Raw genomic sequence first — 11260 nt, 5'->3', positions numbered from 1 at the left:
ATGAACAAAGGGGATGGTGATGTAGACAGGAGGCTGACGGGGGATGGAAGATGATTACACCAGGATGGATCAGTCCACAGGGCGGGAGGAGTCAGGATCACTGGTGTCTCAGGAGTAGCATGTGTGGCTCGACAGAGAGAGAGAGAGAGAGAGAGAGAGAGAGAGAGAGAGAGAGAGAGAGAGAGGGACATTGTTAGATGTTCATTTCCACATAATGGTTGAGGTAAATATACATCGTGTGCCGAGTGCAGGCAGGGACTCCAGCAAGACTAACTAGTACAGCATAGCTAAAAGGGAGAGCTAGAAGGTAATATGGACATGATGGCACTCTGGGACACAAGGCGCCACCCACTCCACAGTCAACAAACCTGAGTGAACATGTTAAAGTGGGGGGGCGACAGCATCCAAACATCCCAGTTCACCAAACAATCTATGCCCGAGAACCCTCCAGATCTGCTCCTTTGCCTAGTAAAGAGCTATTAGCAAAAGGCTTGGCTAAACAGATAAGTTTTCAGCCTTGACTTAAACATAGAGACTGTGTCTGAGTCTCGAACATTAATTGGGAGGCTATTCCATAACTGTGGGGCTCTGTAAGAGAAGGCTCTGCCCCCTGCTGTAGCCATCATAACTCGAGGTACCAACAAATAGCCTGCACCTTTTGATCTAAGTAGGCGTGGTGGATCATAAAAGACCAGGAGTTCGCGCAGGTACTGTGGCGCAAGACCATTTAATGCTCTATATGTTAATAGTAAGATTTTATAATCAATACGAGATTTGACTGGGAGCCAGTGCAGTGTGGATAAGATAGGGGTGATGTGATCATATTTTTTGGTTCTAGTAAGAACTCTGGCTGCTGCATTCTGAACTAACTGTAGCTTATTTATACACCTAGTAGAGCATCCAGACAGTAAGGCATTACAGTAGTCTAATCTAGAGGTAATGAAAGCATGAACCAATTTTTCAGCATCTTGAAATGACAATGCATTTCTTATCTTGTTAATATTTCTAAGATGAAAGAAGGCTATCCTGGTAATATTATCTACATGAGCTTCAAATGAAAGACTGGGGTCAATAATTACACCAAGATCTTTTACTGCTGCACCTAATGAAAGAGAAAGGCCATCCAGAGTAACTATGTGGTCGGAAAGCTTACTCCTAGCTGCATGTGATCCTAGTACAAGTACTTCTGTTTTTTCAGTGTTGAGTGAGAGGAAATTCGTAAGCATCCAGTGCCTAATATCCTTTAGACATTCCTCAATTTTGTTAAGTTGGTGTCTCTCGTCTGGCTTCGCTGAGACATACAACTGTGTGTCATCAGCATAGCAGTGGAAGCTAATACCGTGTTTACGAATAACATTACCTAGAGGTAGCATATATAAAGAGAAAAGCAGTGGGCCTAAAACAGAACCTTGCGGGACTCCGAACTTTACCTCAGTATGTGCAGAGGACTCACCATTTACATCAACAAACTGATAACGATCAGTTAAGTAGGACCTAAGCCATAAGAGGGCCGTTCCCTTAACTCCAACAACATTTTCCAGTCTATCAAGGAGAATGGTATGATCAATGGTGTCAAAGGCTGCACTGAGGTCAAGTAGCACAAGCAAGGAGACACAACCCTGATCAGAGGCCAGTAAGAGGTCATTTGCAACTTTAACCAGTGCTGTCTCTGTGCTGTGATGAGGCCTAAATCCTGACTGATACAGTTCATGGATGTTATTCTTATGTAAGTATGAGCATAACTGCTGTGCTACAGCCCTTTCTAGGATCTTGGAAATAAAGGGGAGGTTAGATATTGGCCTGTAGTTGGTCAATGAACAGGGGTCAAGGTCAGGTTTTTTAATTAGGGGTTTGATAACTGCTAGTTTAAAAGATTTAGGTACATAGCCAGTACTAAGGGAGGAATTGATTATTTTTAAAAGCGGTCCGATGACTACTGGCAGTATCTGCTTAAGGAAACGTGTAGGTAAGGGATCTAGTACACAAGTTGGTGATTTTGATGAAGAAATTAGTGAGGTCAATTCGGTCGCCTGAAGGGGAGTAAAACATTCTAATCGCTGGTCTGATATAGTTATATTGTTATCTACAGTGTTAGTGATCAAATTATCTGGTTTAAAATTTATAGCCTGGATTGTTTGCCTGATATTTTCAATTTTGCTATTGAAAAAATTCATAAATGCGTCGCCACTGAACATTGATGGTGTGCCTGTTTCCGAGGTGCTTTTATTCCCAGTTAGTTTTGATACGATATTAAATAAAAATCTAGGATTATTTTTGTTGTCTTCTATTAGGGTGGAGAGATACATTGATCTAGCGGCACTAAGAGCTTTTCTATAGCTCAGGAGGCTCTCCTTCCATGCTAACTGGAATACTACCAATTTAGTTTGGCGCCATTTACGTTCTAATTTTCGAGTGGTAAGTTTTAAGGCGTGTGTGTGCTCATTATACCAGGGAGCTAGTTTTTTCTCTCTGATTATTTTCCTTTTAAGTGGGGCCACATTATCTAAGGTGTTGCGGAATGTTAACTCTAAAGATTCAGTTGCCTGATCAAGTTCTGTGGGGTGTGACATTGTTCCAGTCAAAGTTGATAACTCTGGGAGATTATTGATAAAGTTCTGCGTCGTAGCTGGCGTAAACGTACGTTTATTATGATAGCGTGGCGAGCTGCATATATAATTACTAAGAAATATTTTGAATGAGATAAGATAATGATCTGAGATAGCTTCAGATTGTGGAAATGTGACTATACTTCCTACATTTAGTCCGAGTGTTAGTATAAGATCGAGGGTGTGGCCACCATTATGAGTGGGCCCTATGACCGTCTGATTAATCCCTACTGAATCTAGAATGGACACGAACGCTGTTCTCAGAGGGTCCTGTGGGTTATCAAAATGAATGTTAAAGTCTCCGACAATTAGAGCTTTGTCTAAAGAAATAACAAGGTTTGAGATAAAATCTGCAAATTCACAGAGGAATTCAGAGTACGGCCCAGGCGGTCTATAGATAATAATTAGTGTGATAGACTGGGTATTTTTTGTGGCTACATATGTTATGTTTGTATAAAGAACTTCAAACGCATTGAATTTATGTAGAGGTTTTTGTATGATGCCTAGGCTATCATTATAAATAACTGCAACGCCTCCTCCTCTGCTAGTTACACGAGGCTGGTGTATATAACTGTATCCGGGAGGACTAGCTTCATTTAATGCGACGTACTCATTTGGTTTGATCCACGTTTCTGTTAAACACAGTACATTAAACTCCTGATCAGTAATAATTTCATTGACAATGAGCGCTTTAGGAGTAAGAGATCTAATATTTAACAGTCCTAGTTTTAGATCGAAGGTGCTGGCGGTACATTCAGTATGATTTAAATCTATGTTAATTAGATTACTAGAACAAATTCTCTGAGTATTTCTACATTTTCGTATAGGTCGGGGAACAGACACAGTCTCAATATAGTTTAACCTGGGTGACGACTCTGTGCAGCTAGCAGACGGTCGGTTTAGCCTTTTTGCCTGCTCCCTGGCCTTGGCTCTGGATTGTCACGGATTAACTGTTCTGAGACTATGCGCTATGTTACAAGAAATGAGAGCAGCACCTTCCCGAGTGGGATGGACACCGTCTCGCCCTAAGAGGCCAGCCTTGCCCTCAAAACTATTCCAATTGTCTATAAAGCCCACATTGTTGTCAGAGCACCACCTGGACATCCAGCAGTTCAGCGACCATAACCTGCTGTAAGCTACATCGCCTCGCCGGATTGGGATGGGGCCAGAGCATATTACTGCATCGGACATCGCCTTCGCTAATTTACACACCTCTACGATATTACTTTTAGTAACCTCTGATTGACGAAGGCGTATATCGTTAGCTCCTACATGAAAAACTACCTTAGAAAACCTGTGCTTACTTAACACTTTAAGATTACTTGCTATGTCCGGCGCTCTGGCTCCCGGTATACAGCTAACTAAGGCTGCTGGTGCCCCTAAAGGTCTAGCTAATTTCACGTGCCGTAGAATGGAATCTCCTATAACCAGAGCTCTTTCAGGTTTCTCAGCGGGTGTTTCACTGAGGAGGGCAAACCTGTTTGACACGTGAAGCGGGGAGTGGTGCGTCTCTCGTGGGCTAGCCTTAGCGTTAGCTTTGGCTTTGCACTTATGCCGCCGAGTCGTCACCCATTCGCCCCGCTGTGAGGGCTCTAGTGCCGGAGTCGGAGAGCTGCTAACTCTTCCTGAGCCATCCAGATTTTCTTTTACAGGAACTAGGCTATTCTCACTCTCACTAAGCCTCTCTAGCATCTGGATGCGCATCTCTAATGCTACAATCTTCTCCGTCAGGGAGCTAACTAATGCACATTTAGCACAAACAGAGCTATTATTAATGACGGAGGAAGAATGGCTAAACATCCTGCACTCGACACACTGAACAGGCTGAGCATTTGCCATAGTGAAAGTTTCACGTACCTTAATCCCAGATTTAATTTGGTTTTAAATTAGGCGTTGGTATTTAAATTAGGCAGTTCACGCGTAGGGCAGCTGCAGAGTCGCACAGGAACAAACCGGAACCGGAAGTTTACAGTCTCAAAGGGCTTTACATGCCCACAGGATTACAACAAAACAGAGCAGGGTGGCACCCCCTGACTTGATCCTCATAGCGGGCAAGAAAAAACTCCTCAAAAAACCCAGACGTTAGGGAAAAATAGGAGAAATCTTGAGAAGGACCACAAAGAGAGGAGACCCCTTCTAGGCCAGCCAGGCGTGCAGTAGGTGCCAGCCCAGAGGGCAATTTACAAAACAACAGAGTGATAATAAATGAGAACACAACTGGTAGGTAGTATGAGGAATGACACAACAGCATGGGGCTCAGTTGGGGTGGACGGCACAGCTGTAGCAGCGCAGGAGGACACGAAGCCGCAGCAGCCATCGGGATGACGGTGAAGAGGGATGGCATGGAGGGTGGGGGGTGGGGGGGGGGGGGGGGGGACAGCTAAGAGAAAGTAGCCACATTCACACCAGACACTCATGCTCAAACAGATGAGCCACAGCCATGCAGGAGATGAGGGAGGGAAGGAGAGCAATTGGAGTAGCGGCACTTAACAGATGAAATAAGAAAAATAATTTTATAGATAATTTTGTATTGAAAGTTGCAAGAGTAGTAGCTGAGGAGGGCGCAGGAGGAGCAGGGCCACGTGGGGGAGCAGGGCCAGGGACAGCAGGGCACAAAGCCATTCAGCCGGTCAGGGGAAGGTGCCACATCCAGGAAGCAGGCGCAGACATCGACCACTCACACAAAGAGAAGAGAGCAGGTTAATGACAGCAACTGATCAGGTTAAGATAAGAGCAGAGGAGAGGAGAGGGAGGAGAGAGAGAAGATGAGAGGTATCTAAGCCGGCAGCTACTAAGCTAAACTATGCCAGGAGAGACTACAGCAGAGACTGAGCTATACCGGAAGATTAGTTTGAGACTATGCTATCATACGACACGGAGAATAAATGAGTCTTAAGTTTGGTTTTAAAGGTAGCAAGACAGTTTGCCTCTTTAATATCTATAGGTAGGCTGTTCCAGAGAAAGGGTGCGCGGTAGGCAAAGGCGCGATGGCCAGCAGACTTCTTTTTAACTTTTGGAACAACTAATAATTTAGCAGCCTGAGAGCGCAGGGTGCGGGGGGGGGGGGGGGGGCGCGTAGAGTGTAATTAAATCAGAAAGATAGGCCGGTGCAAGCCCATGGAGAATTTTAAATGTTAATAGGAGGACTTTAAAATCAGCCCTCATGTGAACTGGGAGCCAGTGAAGGGAAGCCAGGATGGGAGTGATGTGATCGAACTTCCTAGTTCGGGTCAAGATTCTGGCAGCAGCATTCTGGACAAGCTGAAGACTTCTGGTGCTAGAGGCGGGCAAGCCAGAGTACAGAACGTTACAGTAGTCGAGGCGAGACTTGACAAATGCATGGACAATGGTTTCTGCATCAGCTAAACATAGTAGGGGCCTAATTTTGGCGATATTGCGGAGATGATAAAAGGCCGTTTTGGTAGTGTTCTTGATATGAGTGACAAGCGAGAGACTAGAGTCAAAAATCACACCAAGGTTTTTAGCTGTAGAATTTTGCAAGAGAATGCAGTTGTCAAATTTTAATTTAAGATTACTAAAAAGATGCTTATGCACAGGGGGTCCAATGACTAGCATTTCTGTCTTACCTGCGTTAAGCATCAGGAAGTTTGAGGACATCCAATTTTTAATGGCACAGAGACACGCCTCAAGGTTAGCCAATTCAGAGCGGTCACTGTGCTTGATTGGTAAGTAGATCTGAGTATCATCAGCATAACAGTGGAAGTTAATGTGATAGCTACGAATAATGTCTCCAAGAGGGAGCATGTAGATAGAGAAAAGGAGAGGGCCAAGGACCGCCCCCTGAGGGACACCACAGTTAAGCTCTCGATACTCAGATGTCACATTATTGTAGTGGACACACTGCTTTCTCTCTGAGAGATAAGATTTTAACCAAGAGAGCACCAGGCCACGGATGCCAATTTGATTTTCCAGGCGCTTTAACAATATGGTGTGATCGACTGTGTCTAATGCTGCACTCAGATCGAGAAGAATAAGTAATGAGGTATCACCAGCATCCATGGCTAGTAATACATCATTAGTCACTTTAGTTAATGCGGTTTCAGTGGAATGAAAACGCCTAAAGCCTGACTGAAACACTTCAAAGAGGCTGTTGGAGGACATGTATGCGATGAGTTGCGCAGCGACAATTTTTTCGAGTATTTTAGAAAGAAACGGGAGATTAGAGATTGGTCTATAATTATTCAAGCTTTCTGGGTCGAGCTTAGGTCTTTTAAGTAGGGGGCTAATCACGGCTGTTTTGAAAGCAGAGGGTAGAACACCCGCATTAATTGACAAATTTAAAAGGTTGAGGATTGTAGGGCCGAGGATCGAGAAAAGTTCTACGTAAAGTTTAGGAGGTAGGGGATCGAGCAGGGAAGAGGCTGGTTTAGCGGAGTGCACCAGTTTGGAGAGCGCGTCTAGGGAGATAGGCTCAAATTGGGTTAAAGAATGCACATCCTGATTAGGCTCTGGGGCAGCGATGGGGAGTATACCGGCGCATTGATTTTGTTGACTGTTTTTAATATCACAACGGATTAAGTCTATTTTTTGTGAGAAAAAATCGACAAAGCCGCATGCGGTAATAGAACTGGATTGAGGGGAGTGATTCTGGGTCAATTTTGATACTGAATCAAATAGAAATCTCGGGTTGCTTTTATTAAGATTAATTATTCTTGAGTAATAGGCGGATTTGGCCGTGGAGAGGGCGCATTTATAGGCTATTAAGCTATCATGCCAGGCGAGGCGGAAGACCTCCAGCTTAGTGGCGCGCCAGTTTCGTTCAAATCTTCTGCATGCTTGCTTCAATACACGTGTATCGTTATTAAACCAGGGTGTTCTATGTTTACGCCTATTTTTTAGCGTTAATGGTGCTACCGTATCTAAAGCATTGCGGAGGGTACAGTTTATACTGTCTGTCAGATCGTTCAAAGACCCTTGTTGATCATCGAGAGAGCTGAGGGCAGCAGGAAGTAAGTTAGCAAGTGCGGCAGTGGTGGAAGCATTAATGCGGCGGCAGCGACGAACCACGGTGGAGACTACAGGAGGAGAGGGGAGCGTGACCTGGAAGGTGACAAGAAAATGGTCAGATAAGGCAGTGGAATAGGGAGAAACAACCACATGAGAGACGGTTAGGCCGCGAGCTAGAATAAGATCTAAGGTGTTGCCATTGGAATGAGTGGGCTCGCAGACGTATTGGTTGAAGCCAAAAGTGTCTAAAATAAATGTAAATGCTTTATTAAGAGAATCAGAGCTATCATTGATGTGGATATTAAAATCCCCCATTATAAGGATTTTATCCACTGTAGTTATAATGCTAGAGATCAATTCAGTGAAATCATCGAGAAATTGACTATAGGGCCCAGGGGGCCGATAGATCACTACTATGAGGAAGGGTGAGGTAGAGCAGGATTGTTTCAGAGAGAGCAGCTCAAAGGAGGTAAAATTTGGTGCATTAAAGATGCTAGGCGAGAATTCAGTGTTATAAATTAAGGCTACACCCCCACCTTTCTTCGCTGCTCGAGCAGCATGTGAAAAGGAATAATTGGGGGGTGAGGCTTCATTTAAAGAAAAATAAACATCTGGCTTCAACCAAGTTTCACACAAACCCATCATGTCAAGGCTAAGATCAGTAATAAGGTCGCTGACCAGCAAGGCCTTGTGGGAGAGTGATCTAATATTAATAAAACCGAACTTCAGGGCCTTATGTTGGAGGAGAGGAGTCATTGGTTCATGGAACTCAGCAGCCTCTGAGGGGATTTCATTAGCAGGTTCTGTAATCACCTGCGACCTGGCCCGCTCTAGTGGAAGATGTCATAGCTGACTCAGACATCTATCTATGTTACCTGATAAAACAGCAGCGCCATGCCCATTAGGGTGCAGGCCGTCCGCTTTTAGCAAGCCAGGTCGACCCCAGAAAGAGGGCCAGTTATCTACAAAATCAAATCCCTGATCTAAACAAAACTGCGCCAGCCAGCGATTCAGTTGCAATAATCTACTATATCTTTCGTCGTTACCCCTAGCTGGTAGAGGGCCAGAGACAATTAATCGATGCCGACACATCTTTCTGGCGAAGTCACAAGTCCTAGCTATGTTGACTTTTGTGACTTCAGATTGCCTCATTCTAATATCGTTGGTGCCGACATGAATAACGATATTGTCATAGCTAGTGTCTGTGTGGTGTGCCTTATCGATACGGCTATTCCTGTTTGCCAGCACCCTAAGGTTAGCTTCTATGTCGGGAGCTCTGGCCCCGGAGAGACAGGTAACAGTCGCTGGCGTTGCTAATCTAATCCCTCGGGTCACTGAGTCCCCTATAACTAAGGTACGGGGCTTGGGGCGGTCGTGGGAGGTGGAGGACCCGGGCCGGCAAGCAGGAGAAACAAGAGTAGCATAGCGATTCACCACCGGCAGCGGTTGTGAGTCGGGCCGTATGGATGACGGCTGATGTCGGCGTCGGCGAGACCTCCTGCCACTCATGACCGTAACAAACTCCTTTTCCGCCGGCGAAACTGCACTAAAGGGAGAGACTGAGCCGCTAATCGGCTCAGAGGCTAAACTAATGCTATCTGGGGTGCCCGTCGTATCTATAGTAATAAAACTAGGGCTAGCGCTGCCTTGTTCTAGCTGACGGACACGTCTCTCTAGGAGAGACAACTTCTCTACGAGAGCGAGGCAGAGAGAGCAAGACATAGTGGCAGATAAAGAGAGGTAACGTAAACGTGAACTATCAACACACTATTGCTGTGTAAATAAGGTTAGCAAGAATGCTAGGCTGGTGTTAGCACGCTAGCAGCCAAACAGTAGAAAGAATGTATTGATAGGTAACGTTAACGAAGCAGACACAGAGCGAGATTAAAACAAGCACACAATATTACAAGATTAGAAGTGCAGCACAACGTAAATGTTAGAGACAGACCGTAGAGTAGTGACGAATAATCAGCACAACAGCAGCAGCAGGCTTGCACAGGTACGAACCGGAAACCGGAAACTGTCCTGGAAAGTCAGGAAGTCAGATCGGGGTGATAAGGGGTGTTTTTTTTTTTTTTTTTTTTTTTGTTTATTCCTTTTATCACCCTTATGGTCCCATGAACAGAGAACAAAACAAAACAAAACAAAACAAAAAATTAAATGTAAACCAATGGTGGTTGTAGCTGCTGTTAGGGTGCCTCTTGTAGCAGAGTGGGCGAGTGTGTCTGGACACCACTCTGCCCGTGTCCCTCTTAAACCCTTCAACGGACTCTTTCTAGGCACCCAGGCTAGGGCAGGATGGTGGTGATGAACTCAAAGAATCTCTTCGAGTACTGCTCAGGATTCACGGTGGAAATCTCCGCCCCAGCCCCATGTTTGACTGTCTTGGCGGCATGAGCTGCTTTCTTCTTGGCATCGTAATGTTGTAGAATGTCAATGACGGCCATAAAGTAGACCTCTTTCCTCGGGGAATTATCATGGCTCTTGATGGCATAGACATCAATGGTTGGGTCAAAGTCTCCCGGGGAGAGGGGTTTGGTGCTGTCCAGAGTGTTGCTGGGGCTGTCTGGAGGAGTACCCACGATCCCTCCATCACTCTCTCCTTCTTCATCTCCCTCATTGTCCTCGCTCTCCACCTCCTCCTGTTCAGCTCGCTCCACGTCATGGATGCCGACCAGTAGACTGTAGTCTATCAGCTTCAGTGTGGCCAGGAACTCCACATCTTTCCTCAGCTTCTCAAGAAAGATCTTCTTGTTTTCCTCATCTATGTATATTTTCTGTCCATCATTGATGAAATCATTGTCTTTGTATGTGGGGAGCTCCTTCGCCTTCTCCTTGTCACTTGCCTCCCTAGCAACAGTGGATCCCTTTAGGTCATATTTCTTATACACAGACAAGCGGTGACTGAAAACGTTGCGTGTAACTATCATGTAGGTCTCGTCTCCGTCGACTGTAAGGCGGTACATGCCCAGGAACTGTGGCAGGAGCGTTGTGCCGTGACATTCCACAATGTACTGATGGTATTTCTTGAGGATGTTATGCATCTTGGCCACATCCTCGCTGCTGATGGTCTTAATGACATATCTCTTGTCATAGGAGGTGTGAAAGCGAGCGCCACTGCGGCCTTGTGCCTCACTAACTAGGGGAGCACTGCGGGTCAGGGAGTTCTGGAAGTCCTGGTCATCGATGCTGAACCTCTCTCTCAGATTACGGAAAACAAGTGGACAATACTCCTTAAATTTAAAATGGCTTGGCATGTTCTCTTTGTTGAAGAGGTGGTTGTCCACTTTGATCTTTGAGTAGGCCTTGAAGTCATCAGGCATCAGCATGATTGGAATCTGAACATGACTCAGCTCGTTTATCGAATGGTTGACTCCCCACATAAGAACGCTGCGCAGAGGGTCGCTGGCACGAAACAGCTTCACTTTCTGGGCAACGAAGTGGTTTTTTTTAAGTGTTCCACTCCAGTGCATCTTGCAGGGAACATGCAAGCTTGTGTCCTACAATCTGATAATGTGTTCCTACACCACCTTTGAAAGAGCTTGCCAATGCTTGGTCCCGCTTTTCTAGGCTTTGATGCCCAGATGGGTTTAGGGTCTGATAAATGCACACATACCCCTTGCAGGGTCACCACTGGACTTTGAGGCCACCTTCTTCTTGGCCTCTTTCTTGGGCTTCTTTAGCTG

General features: G+C 45.4%; 1 pseudogene; it reads right to left on the bottom strand.

Annotated features, from left to right (window-relative positions):
- Positions 1-9862: 9862 nt before the first annotated feature.
- Positions 9863-10972, bottom strand: LOC115828408 (phosphatidylinositol 5-phosphate 4-kinase type-2 alpha pseudogene; annotated as a pseudogene).
- Positions 10973-11260: the final 288 nt, after the last annotated feature.

This window comes from Chanos chanos, chromosome 15, assembly GCF_902362185.1.
Source record: "Chanos chanos chromosome 15, fChaCha1.1, whole genome shotgun sequence".
Taxonomy (NCBI): domain Eukaryota; kingdom Metazoa; phylum Chordata; class Actinopteri; order Gonorynchiformes; family Chanidae; genus Chanos; species Chanos chanos.
Note: the sequence above shows the minus strand (reverse complement) of the source record. Positions and strands in the feature narration are given on the sequence as shown.